At 43.5% G+C, this 9,836-nt stretch overlaps 1 long non-coding RNA gene across 1 annotated transcript; it reads right to left on the reverse strand.

The window, feature by feature from the left end:
* Positions 1–5,927: 5,927 nt before the first annotated feature.
* Positions 5,928–8,174, reverse strand: LOC121078628. The gene is made up of 3 exons (XR_005824674.1): positions 7,869–8,174; positions 7,575–7,688; positions 5,928–7,299 (listed from the first exon to the last, which is right to left on the reverse strand). It is a non-coding gene; the product is annotated as an uncharacterized LOC121078628 (long non-coding RNA).
* Between the last annotated feature and the right edge of the window lie 1,662 nt (positions 8,175–9,836).

Consider the following 9,836-nt stretch of genomic DNA (forward strand, 5'->3'; position numbering starts at 1 on the left):
ATGCCTAACATATGCAGAGAAATGAATAATTTGAGGTGCTGGAAGGAAAAACACATTGATAAGCAGCTTTGCAAGCCATTTATACTCAATCTTCTAATTATCCACAAACTTTGGAGGTGGGAAGTTGTCTTTTGAAATATGTTCTTCTCCATCAAAGATTGTTTTCTTCAGGGCTTTCTGTGATATCAGTAGGAAATCAGAAAACGAGAGGAAAAACAATTAATAGATATAAACATCAATCAGGCTGGAAAACAGGCCAAACAGATTTGATCCTTTGAGGGAATGAGGCAGGCTTTCATCACTAAGTCCTAGGCGTCTCCTAAAGGATGAGAAACTGAGCAGAGGAGGAGAAAAAGCCAAGTCTGGCTGGGGATTGCATGGGAACAAGCTCAGGCAGAGATTGTCCCCAAACGGCCCTGTTAGGGAGAGAGGCTTTCTTCTTTGCATTTGTCCCAGAAAGACTGCTCTTCAGATAATCAGGCAGTGCTGGGTACAAAAATAAGCATGAACAGCCCATATGAAGAGTTGTCTTGGTTCCATCCACCAATGGTTCCCTGTTCCTTTCCAGATGCCACATGGGAGACTGGCACTATCCTACCCGTCTTTGTCCCAAGGACCCCACATTTCTAATGCCTCTACTCACCCACCTGAGCCAGCAATGAAGTGGAGGGATAAGAGTGCCTAGGAGGGGTAGGCCAAGTCAAAATCTCTCTCACAGTTAATTCTGAGTTAGTGCAGTTTTTAATAGCATCCTTTGCTCATGATCATGATGGGGGAAAAATGCAGCCATTTGCAGAAAATGAAATTAGGATGAAAATGTAGCTTTGGGTTTGAAAATAAAGCAGCAGGTGATCATTCACAGTGGTAGGGGTAGCAGCAACTTTGTCTGGAGGTTGCTGAGTGTGGTGTAGCACATCCGGGACATGGGGCCTGGCAGATGCCTCTTAGTCTAATTTCACGGTAGTGCAACTCCAGCGGTTTCTGTGAATTTCCACCTGATTTATTCTGCCAATGACAATTCACTTTTCGTTTCTGTATGTAGTCCCAGATAGTCCTTCTCTGGAGGTCTGATAACGAGCAGCAATACTTTCACCCACAAGTGGCTTTGTCATTTCAGAAGGACTGCCATTGCAAAAGTCTTCCTTTTCTTTAAGTACTGGGTATTACAACACAATCTTGCATTAAACAAATGAGATAAACATGCTGAATTTTCTGATACCTGCTAGAAACACTTTATCCTGTTGCTGATTTGGTGAGCTGGAGGCCACCAATTTGGACATTCAGAGTCAAAGGACCATGGAAATTCCCCAGTTCCTTCCTATCATCCACCCACCCTTATCTCCCCCTGCAGAGCTGGAACAAGAGCACACAGCATCCTCACCAGTCTGCACATGCGGACAGGGCCACGTCACTTACGCATGTTTTGTTATTGTATAAGCACTGCTTACCCCCTCCTCCAGTCCCAACCCGCCACAACCTGCCCTCAAACACCAGTGTGTAGAACAAATTATACGTTTCAGGGTAGGAAGAGGGAGGGGAGCTTCAGGGATTCAGCCTGCTCTCAATTAGCAGTTATCTCCAGCAGCTTATCTGATTAATGAGTGCACCTCACACTGTGCCTGTATAATAGGTGCAGGGAAGGTGCTTTAAAAGTGCTTTGCTCCTAATTACCATGGAGACTGACACAGTGGGTATCTCTCGTTAGAGCGAACAGCTTCTCTGTCCTTCCCCCAGTCACGCTCAGATGCTGGGCCTGGGTGGACAGACCACACAGGGGTGGGAGGGTAGCAGGACCCAGGTGGCTGGTGCCAGCAGGACCCTGAGCATGATGGAGTTGGGTAAAGGTACATGCTGCCATCAGCACTGAGCATCCTCACATCTTCACGCCCTGCATCAAAGTCCTTCTGCCCTCATGGTCCAGCTCTTTTGGAGATGACCCTCAAAGTACAATGGCACCCATCTGTCATGTTTGGCACAAACTGTCCTGGAGCAAGAGAGCTGCTACGTGTTGGTGTGATGCATTACTGCTTACAGCCTTATACCTCAGACCCAGCTGGGGGCTGAACCACAGCTTAATTCCCTATATTGCCACAGACGGTGACTTTGGACAAATCAATTTAGTGTGTCTTTGCAACAAAGCTAAATGAAATATGCACATATTATATCTTGAGGTAGCTTAGCTGAAGTGTGACCAGCTATTGTGCACAACTATCCCTACAGTGCTGTGACTTGATGTCTGCCCCGACTTCTCCAGAACTTGTCCGCTCAGCTCCTGGCCTACAGTGACCTGCAGTGTGCTATGACTCTTTCCCACTGAGTTACAGGAAAAGCTTGTGTCTGCTGCCAAGGGAAAGCATTGGAAGATAATTTATAACTCAGACAACTTCAGTCTGCACATGAAGAGAGTGAACAGAGCAACTGAGTCTTGTGGCTGTGGGCAAGGGTCAGGGACTTGGAGCCGCCTCTTTGCTTGTTCTCCTGAGAAAATGGTCTCCTACTCAGCGGAGAATTTGCTCCAATTCTGGCTTAGCATCTACAGAGCTCTCTGTCTTCCCTACATGTCAACTGTCTTCAGGGCTGGTTTAGGTGTTAGGATACACTGGTGCAACTTTCAGGCCAGACCAGTCTGCTGAACTGGTTTCAGAATTTTGGGGCTCTGGCATGTGAAGAAGAGACAAGACTGACCTCACCCCTTTTCTACCAGGTAGTTCCTTTGCTTCAGGTATAAACATGCAGATAATGATAGTCACCAGCCAAGAATTTGGAGATCTTTTTGGAAAAGTCGCTCTACCAGCACCAAAGCCATGTCTGTACTATGAACAGGAATGCAACAACATTTCCCAATCACAGCTGAATTGCATGGAAATTGCAATCAGTTCATGGCTATCTGGGAGACCCTATTCTAAAGCTTGCTTCCCTCTACCTCTTTTCAAGAAGTTCACATTATCTCACATTCACTGCAAAGTAAAGAAAGGTTTTAAAATACATTTACCTTGTAAAAATACCAAATCTTCTATAGAAATGAGCACTGGTGAATTATGAATGAAGGCATGCAGAGCTGAAAGCCCCTGCTTATACATTTTTAAATGTAGCCTTTCACTTCTGATAATACTTTTAAAAACCCACTGGACTGGAGCTTACAACTGATTGCAAAAACCTGCCACATTCCTTGCCACCACGTCCCCTGGTCTGACGAGAGTCCTGGCTGCCTCAGCGAAGTCACACACCCTGCTGCCTCCCTCACAACCTGGAGGAGGCCAGCAGGTCTGGGCAAAGGTCACTTCAAAGAGCAGGAGAGGAACAATTCACAGTAAATAGTAATTATATACTGACAAGAAATTGTTAAGATTAAAAAAAAAATCAAATTTTAATCTCTGGAGTTCTTATATTGGTTTGTTGCTGGGTTGTTGGTGTAGAAGTGTCCATCCCTACTAAGGGACATCCATGGGCAGGGGGTTGTCAGTGCTACAGAGCAGGGCCCAGACTCCAACATCTCCATCACAGCAGTGGCACATTGGCCTGCTGGGTGTTGGAGGTAACGTGCTACCTTGGAGGAGATGGTGAATTGCTTAAATGCCAGTGAATGTGCCTGTGTATGGGGGAATGAAGTCTCAGTGAGGTTCCTGAGCTCAGGTGTGATGCCGTACCAGCATGGCTGTACTGCACACAGTTGGGAGCTGGGGCTACACTCACAGGTGCTCCTTGTCCTTAAAAATGTGTCAAAGCCCTCCTTTAAAAACGTCATTGTTTTACTTTACCGAGTAAGAGACCCACCAAGCTTGAGATGAGCAGCAACTGATTTCAAGTTATATGAACAAGGGGGAAAAAAGAAATCCCCAGCTTATCTTTTCCTCTCACACTCTGTCTCTATCAATCTTTCTTCAGAGACAATTTTCATTACTTCAGAGGTAAAGGCCAGGAGAAGACCTTAGACCTGATCCAAACCTGATCTTCCTTCTGTCAGCATTTCACCAGGGGTCCCTGAACTGAGCCCAGTAATTATCTGATTTAAGCAGTTACCTGAAAGGTGACTGTAGCTGATTTGAAGCCACGAGGAAGCAGCAAAGCAGCCTGATCCCCTTGGCAGCTTCCTCTGATGGCCTCTGCTTAATGTGTGTCTTCTCTCCAGCCTGAATGTGTCACCTTTTTGCTATGCCCTTTTTCACTCTGCCATATATAGCTGGTAGTCACGGTCCCTTGCAGCCTTTCCTTCAGCTAAGCTCTTTCAGTTTGGCTGTGTCAGTCTCTCCCAGACTCCCATCAGCACTTCCAAACTTTTCAGCTCATGGACAGTCCCATCACTGGTGCAACCAGTGCTTGATTAGAGGTAAAAACGCCTTCTCCCATATACCTATTTTCCAGTCTGGCAATTGGACCACATCCAGGCAATTGCCAACTTTGTAAACTCAGGCCTTATCTGTTTTCTATTTGTTTAGCATTAATTATAGTCATGTGCATGCTTTTCATCTTCATAGAATTCCTTATCAGCCTCTTGGATGACAAGATGTCCCACCTGCAGGACTGGCTGTACCATTCAAGTATAAATGCAGCAGTAATGTCCCTCTAGTCCCGGACTTTGACCCACTCAAGCTACCCAAAAATTAATTCTCATGGGCCAGAGACTTCCTTGGCCAATTCTTCTAGTACTCTTAGGAACAAATCTGACTTTTTCACTGACAAATGATGTCTAACATTTTCCTAGCTATACAGACCAGGAGGTACCAGCCAAGAAGAGATCTGCTTTCCAAATACAGAAGGTATCTTTTGGATACCTCTTGCTTTCCCATGGCTGTGTCAGCTTCAGTATTTCCACCTAATATTAGGACTGTGGTGTTGCTAGGATATGTTTTGCTTAAAAACAAATATCCTTTTCATCTTCCGTAACCCTTCCTGCTCTGGATTTTCAATTATATATCTTCCACTTGCATTCATTTTGTGGGCCAAATGATTTCCAGTTTATTTTGGATGTTACCCATCGTACACACACTCTTTCACATGTGGTATATGTTGCTTTTGTTTCACTCTAGTGGTGTCTTTGTTTCATCTGTAAATCAAAAGTGGGCTTTCACCTCAAATTGCTGTCCTCTGTTTCAAACAGATTATTTTTTTTGCATGAGTTTTTGCTTAAGAATTGCCAATTGTTAGTGTTGTTTTTTTTTTTTTTTTTTTTTTTTTCCGTGTTTTCTTGTCTTCATATTTTTTTTTCATTAATTCCATTTGACAATGGTCAGCTTTGTTAATATCTCCTTTGCAGCACAGCATATACACTACTGGTTTTGTTCAGTAGAAATTTGCAGTCGGGAACCTGTGGTTATGAACTGTAAATACTCAAAAACATTAAACCCGGTCTCTTACTCAGCTCTGTGATATTTCCCAGTCTGACCTCTGAAACTCAGTGCATTTCCTGGCACAGACTCCTAAGTTAAATATATATATATATATATATATATATAAAGCTTTAGAAAAATGGTTTAGGTAGAAATTTAATGTGCAAAATAGCTCAAGGTACAATACCTAAGAGTGCACCAGGTTATAGAAAATATGCATATGCCGTCGTGGACCTGGCTCTCATCCCACCACTTAAGGGAATTACCAGCACTGTGGTGTTCCAGTTCCCAATCACTGGCAATATGCCCTTCTGTAAATGCAATTAAAAACCTCTTCCCAGAAGAAAGAGAGACCCCAATCCAAGCATTTTTTTTCCTCAAATTTTTTATCAGACTGCACCATCTAGAGGGCAACAAGAACATCACCCCGCTCCAGCTCTGGACTGCTCCTTGGAGGAGTACCCTTGCTGCAGATATTGCTATGTCCCAGGGCAGAGAAAACATTTCCACATCCCTGCTGCCTCCTTGTAGGCGTTGGAGCAGCTCTGCAGAACCACATGCTCCGGCAAAGGTTTTTCTGGCTCTGTGTGAATGCTGTCAAGGAGCTGTGTTCATCACAGCAGGATGAAATCTTTCCAGAGATGTGACCCTGGCCCTGTTAACCCTTCCCTGCCCTCAATAGTAGCAAGCTATTCCTATGATCCTTTGTTATTATGGTCAACCTTTAACCAACAATAAGTATTCATACAGTATGATATATACAGACCTCTTTCTTGTCTTCTTTGCTTCCTTTTTAAAAATACACGTTCTTCCCATCTTCACATGAAAGTTCATCATAGTCGACCAGAACACCATGGAGCCAGCTGTTGCATGTGCGCTCTTATTAAATTCACATTAAGCTTGATAACAATCTTTTATTCAGCAGGAGAAGTGTCTCCTGGTTTACTGTGTGACATCTGATTTATCAAAATATTAATCAGTTTATTGTTAGGACATTATCATGTACTACTGTACTAATCAATGCACTGCTCAGAGGAAGGTAAATGTTTTTGCCAGGGTACATGCTCACCCATGAAATCTTAGATAGAACTGAGGTCATCTGTGTGTCAAAAAATACCCTTCTACACTGTGACAGCTCAAGAATATTCACCGCTCAAAGAGAAAAAAACTTGTTTCCAGTCCCTGGACCACTTAGCTAGAAAGGTGGGCATCTAGTGGTGTAGTGAGAAAACAATTTTCTTGTTGACTTGTTGCTTTAGAGGTTGATAGCTGGTAGGTGTTGCACAGCTGCAGGAGGACCAGGGTGCTGCTATGAATGGCAGCAGATGATTCAGGGAGCAGTGAAGCTTCTCAGAGCCACAGGTTTCTACCTCCAAAGTGCAGGTACATGCTAGGTCTCAGGTGCAGCAAGGTCCAGCAAGCGATGAGACCAGGCTCAGTTTTCCCATCAGATAATAAATGAATTATTAATAAAAATGTTTAAATTAAAATTATGAACTGCTATAACAATTGTTTGAAACAGGCCTAGAGAAGGCAGCAAGAGACTGCTCGATGCACCAATACCTACAAAGAGACAAAGTATCTGCATTCAAATAATTCTCAGTTCTAATACGAACAGGCTAACAGTGACATGTTGGAGGAATATGAAGAAAATGTACAAATTAAATGGCGAGACCAGCAATGGTCACCCCCATTTTGCAGTTTAATGTTTTTTAGTGTCAGGCTTCTCTTTGCAGGTACTTGACAAAATTCACCTGGCAAGTGGAGTAGTGGTTTGTCAAGCAGTTTGTGACAAGACCAGCAGTGCCATCCTCAATGTTTTTGCATGGAGTAGAACAACTCAGTGTAAAAACACTCGTGTGCAGTTCATGAAGAACTAGTGGGTCTGTACTCCTGACTCCTCACTCCACATGCATTCGCTTTTTTCTGCTGCCAGACTGAAATTAAAACTTCCTCTTGGATCCTCTTGACTCTTCAGAAGAAAAGATTTTTGGAAGTGGACACTCTGATATGATGCTTGTGGCTGTTGTGCAGCCCCAGACCACTGGGACTAAAAAATAACTAGCCACAATACTGACATAATATTCCCTTTAGAAGTACTGTTTGTTGGGAAGGAACATAAAAATTTAATTTTTTTCATTGTCAGCACTCTACTGTAAAAGGAAAGTGGTGACTCTCCTCTCATTGCTCCAGCCACCTCAGGGAGCAGAGCAATGAAGCTAAATTAAATCTTTAAATGGGGTTTACACAAAGAATCCTTGCTGCTCTGCCATCCGGAGGGAAATGCCATGAATATACACCATGACGTTTTTTGGGCAGCTGTGCTTGGAAATGGTCTCTCTAACGGTTTCCACTCTGCTCCTGCATAATGAAACCAAGAAGGCAGCATCAGGGGTCTTTCCCTCCCATGGATTAAGGGGGATTTGATCCCTGGCAAGGAACAGCATCTGACCCTGTAGGAATATGCAGCGAGGCACGGCTGTGGAAGGAGCCTCTGCTCTTCTCAGTCTGCCATGCCCTGTGCTCTCCCCTTAGTCAAACCTTCGTGAGTCTGTTCACACAAACAAGCATGGAGAGGGCAAAGCCAGCAGGGACACCTGCCCCGCCTAGGGCAGAGGGGAGCAGAAGGCAGTGACTTTTGCGATCCTTCCCTTTGATGGGCCTCGACATCCTGCCACATCCTGATGTTCCACTGGGAGCATCCTGATGCCTTGCCCCAGGACACAGCTGAACCCTTGCTGGGGACATTTTCGCGGTGACAACCTGCTCCTGCATCACAATGCTGACAGTTTCTGAATGCACTTTGATGTCACACCTTGAAGCCAAATTGCTCTGGAGGGCAATGTGATGAGAAAACTTTTCAGGTGGGTGTCCTTATACAAAAGTCTTCTCCTTTCCCTAGACACCAAAAGGAATTTCAGAGATTTCCCAATCTCCCCTTCATCTGGTAACAAAATATATTGACAAGCTGCAAGACAGATGCATTTGTAAGACCCAGATTGCCTCAAATAGCTTTACACTGTCCTAAGAAAAATTGGGGCATCCCTTAAAATCTGTGAACAGTTGCTCTCCTTTGCTTCCAAATAAAGATTAAGTTCCAAATTGGCCAAATCAGATATGAATGTGTAGGGGTTGGAGCCAGGCGACAAGCTTTAGATCCAGACTCCAGCAACCAAAAATAACCTTGGGAAACAATCTTCTAAACTCCCAGTTTTAATCAAGAACATGTCCATCCCCACCCGTATTCCAGGGAAATGAATCTAAATACATCTCTGGCTTTCTGCTTGATGCTGTTCAACCCCATACCAAACAAACAAACATAAATAGCTGTGATGCCTTTTTTTAGAAGAAGTTTTCCCCACAAAAGCTAGCAAGAGATACAGAGGCCCTCAGCCACAAAAAAAGACTGAGATGAATTCTGTGTGCTTCAAATTTAGAGTTATTGGGATCCAATATTTATATTCAGTTCTATTTCAAAATGTGAATTCTTGATTCAGATGGCCTCTCCATGACACTGGTGTCTGATTTTTATTTATTAAGTGAAATGAACAGAAAGAAGCGCTCTCTGCCCAAGCTTAGTTATTGCAGAACAGCTCCAAAGTATTTTGTACGACCTGTAAAACTCCCATGCTCCAGTTTCTCACCCACCAGCATACCGTGATGCACTGCCAGCAGATTTCTCTGCAGTATGTGCCAGAATAGGGTTTGCTGCTTATTTTAAATGATCGTTTGGCTGCTTTGCATCCTGCTTCCTAGAAATCATAATTCTACCTCAGCTCTAATAGAGAACCGTTGTCAATACTAACACATATCTCTTCATAGCTGAATGACTTTTAAGATTGTCTCTAAGTTGCTTCTTCAGTGTAAATTACCTGTAGTAGCCCAGAGCCCATCAGGTAGATGCTGCTTCAAGTCTTTTCCAGGTATGCTAAATAAATAACACCAAGCACCATCGAGCTCAGCTTAGTCAGCAGAGAGCTGTGCTTATTCTCCTGCTGTCAGACCCTGCATTGGAAAATGCAGCTCACATCAGGAGGATGCTTCTACTACTGATCTCTGCTGCTCATTTTAGTATGTGCATGGTGCTGTTCCGTTGAGATAAAACCTTAGACATGAAGCAGAATAGGCCAGGCTGTCTTGTACCATTGCTTCTTTTCAGATCAATGATGGGTGTTGGGCAGTGGTAGTACATGCTTTGGAGGGTCAGCATATTATTTGATAGGCTCTGAGCATTTAAAATATGTATATATATTATTTTTTTTGTGTGTGATTCTATCTTTTTTTTTTTTCCAAATTCACTAGTATTGAAGAGAAAAGGGAGAGAAAAAAATTGTCAAGACTCCCAGAAAGCCATAAAGAAAGAATGTTTGAAACTATCCCTGTGTCTCACCTCCACCCACTGATCGTCCCTTTATGGGCCACAGTCTACAAATGGTAACACTGAAGTTGCTATTTGGGACTATCATTATCAACAGGATCTGCAATTAAATATGGATACATTCCTCCTTG

The sequence above is a fragment of the Cygnus olor genome, chromosome 15 (genome assembly GCF_009769625.2).
Source record: "Cygnus olor isolate bCygOlo1 chromosome 15, bCygOlo1.pri.v2, whole genome shotgun sequence".
In the NCBI taxonomy this organism is placed as follows: Eukaryota; Metazoa; Chordata; class Aves; order Anseriformes; family Anatidae; genus Cygnus; species Cygnus olor.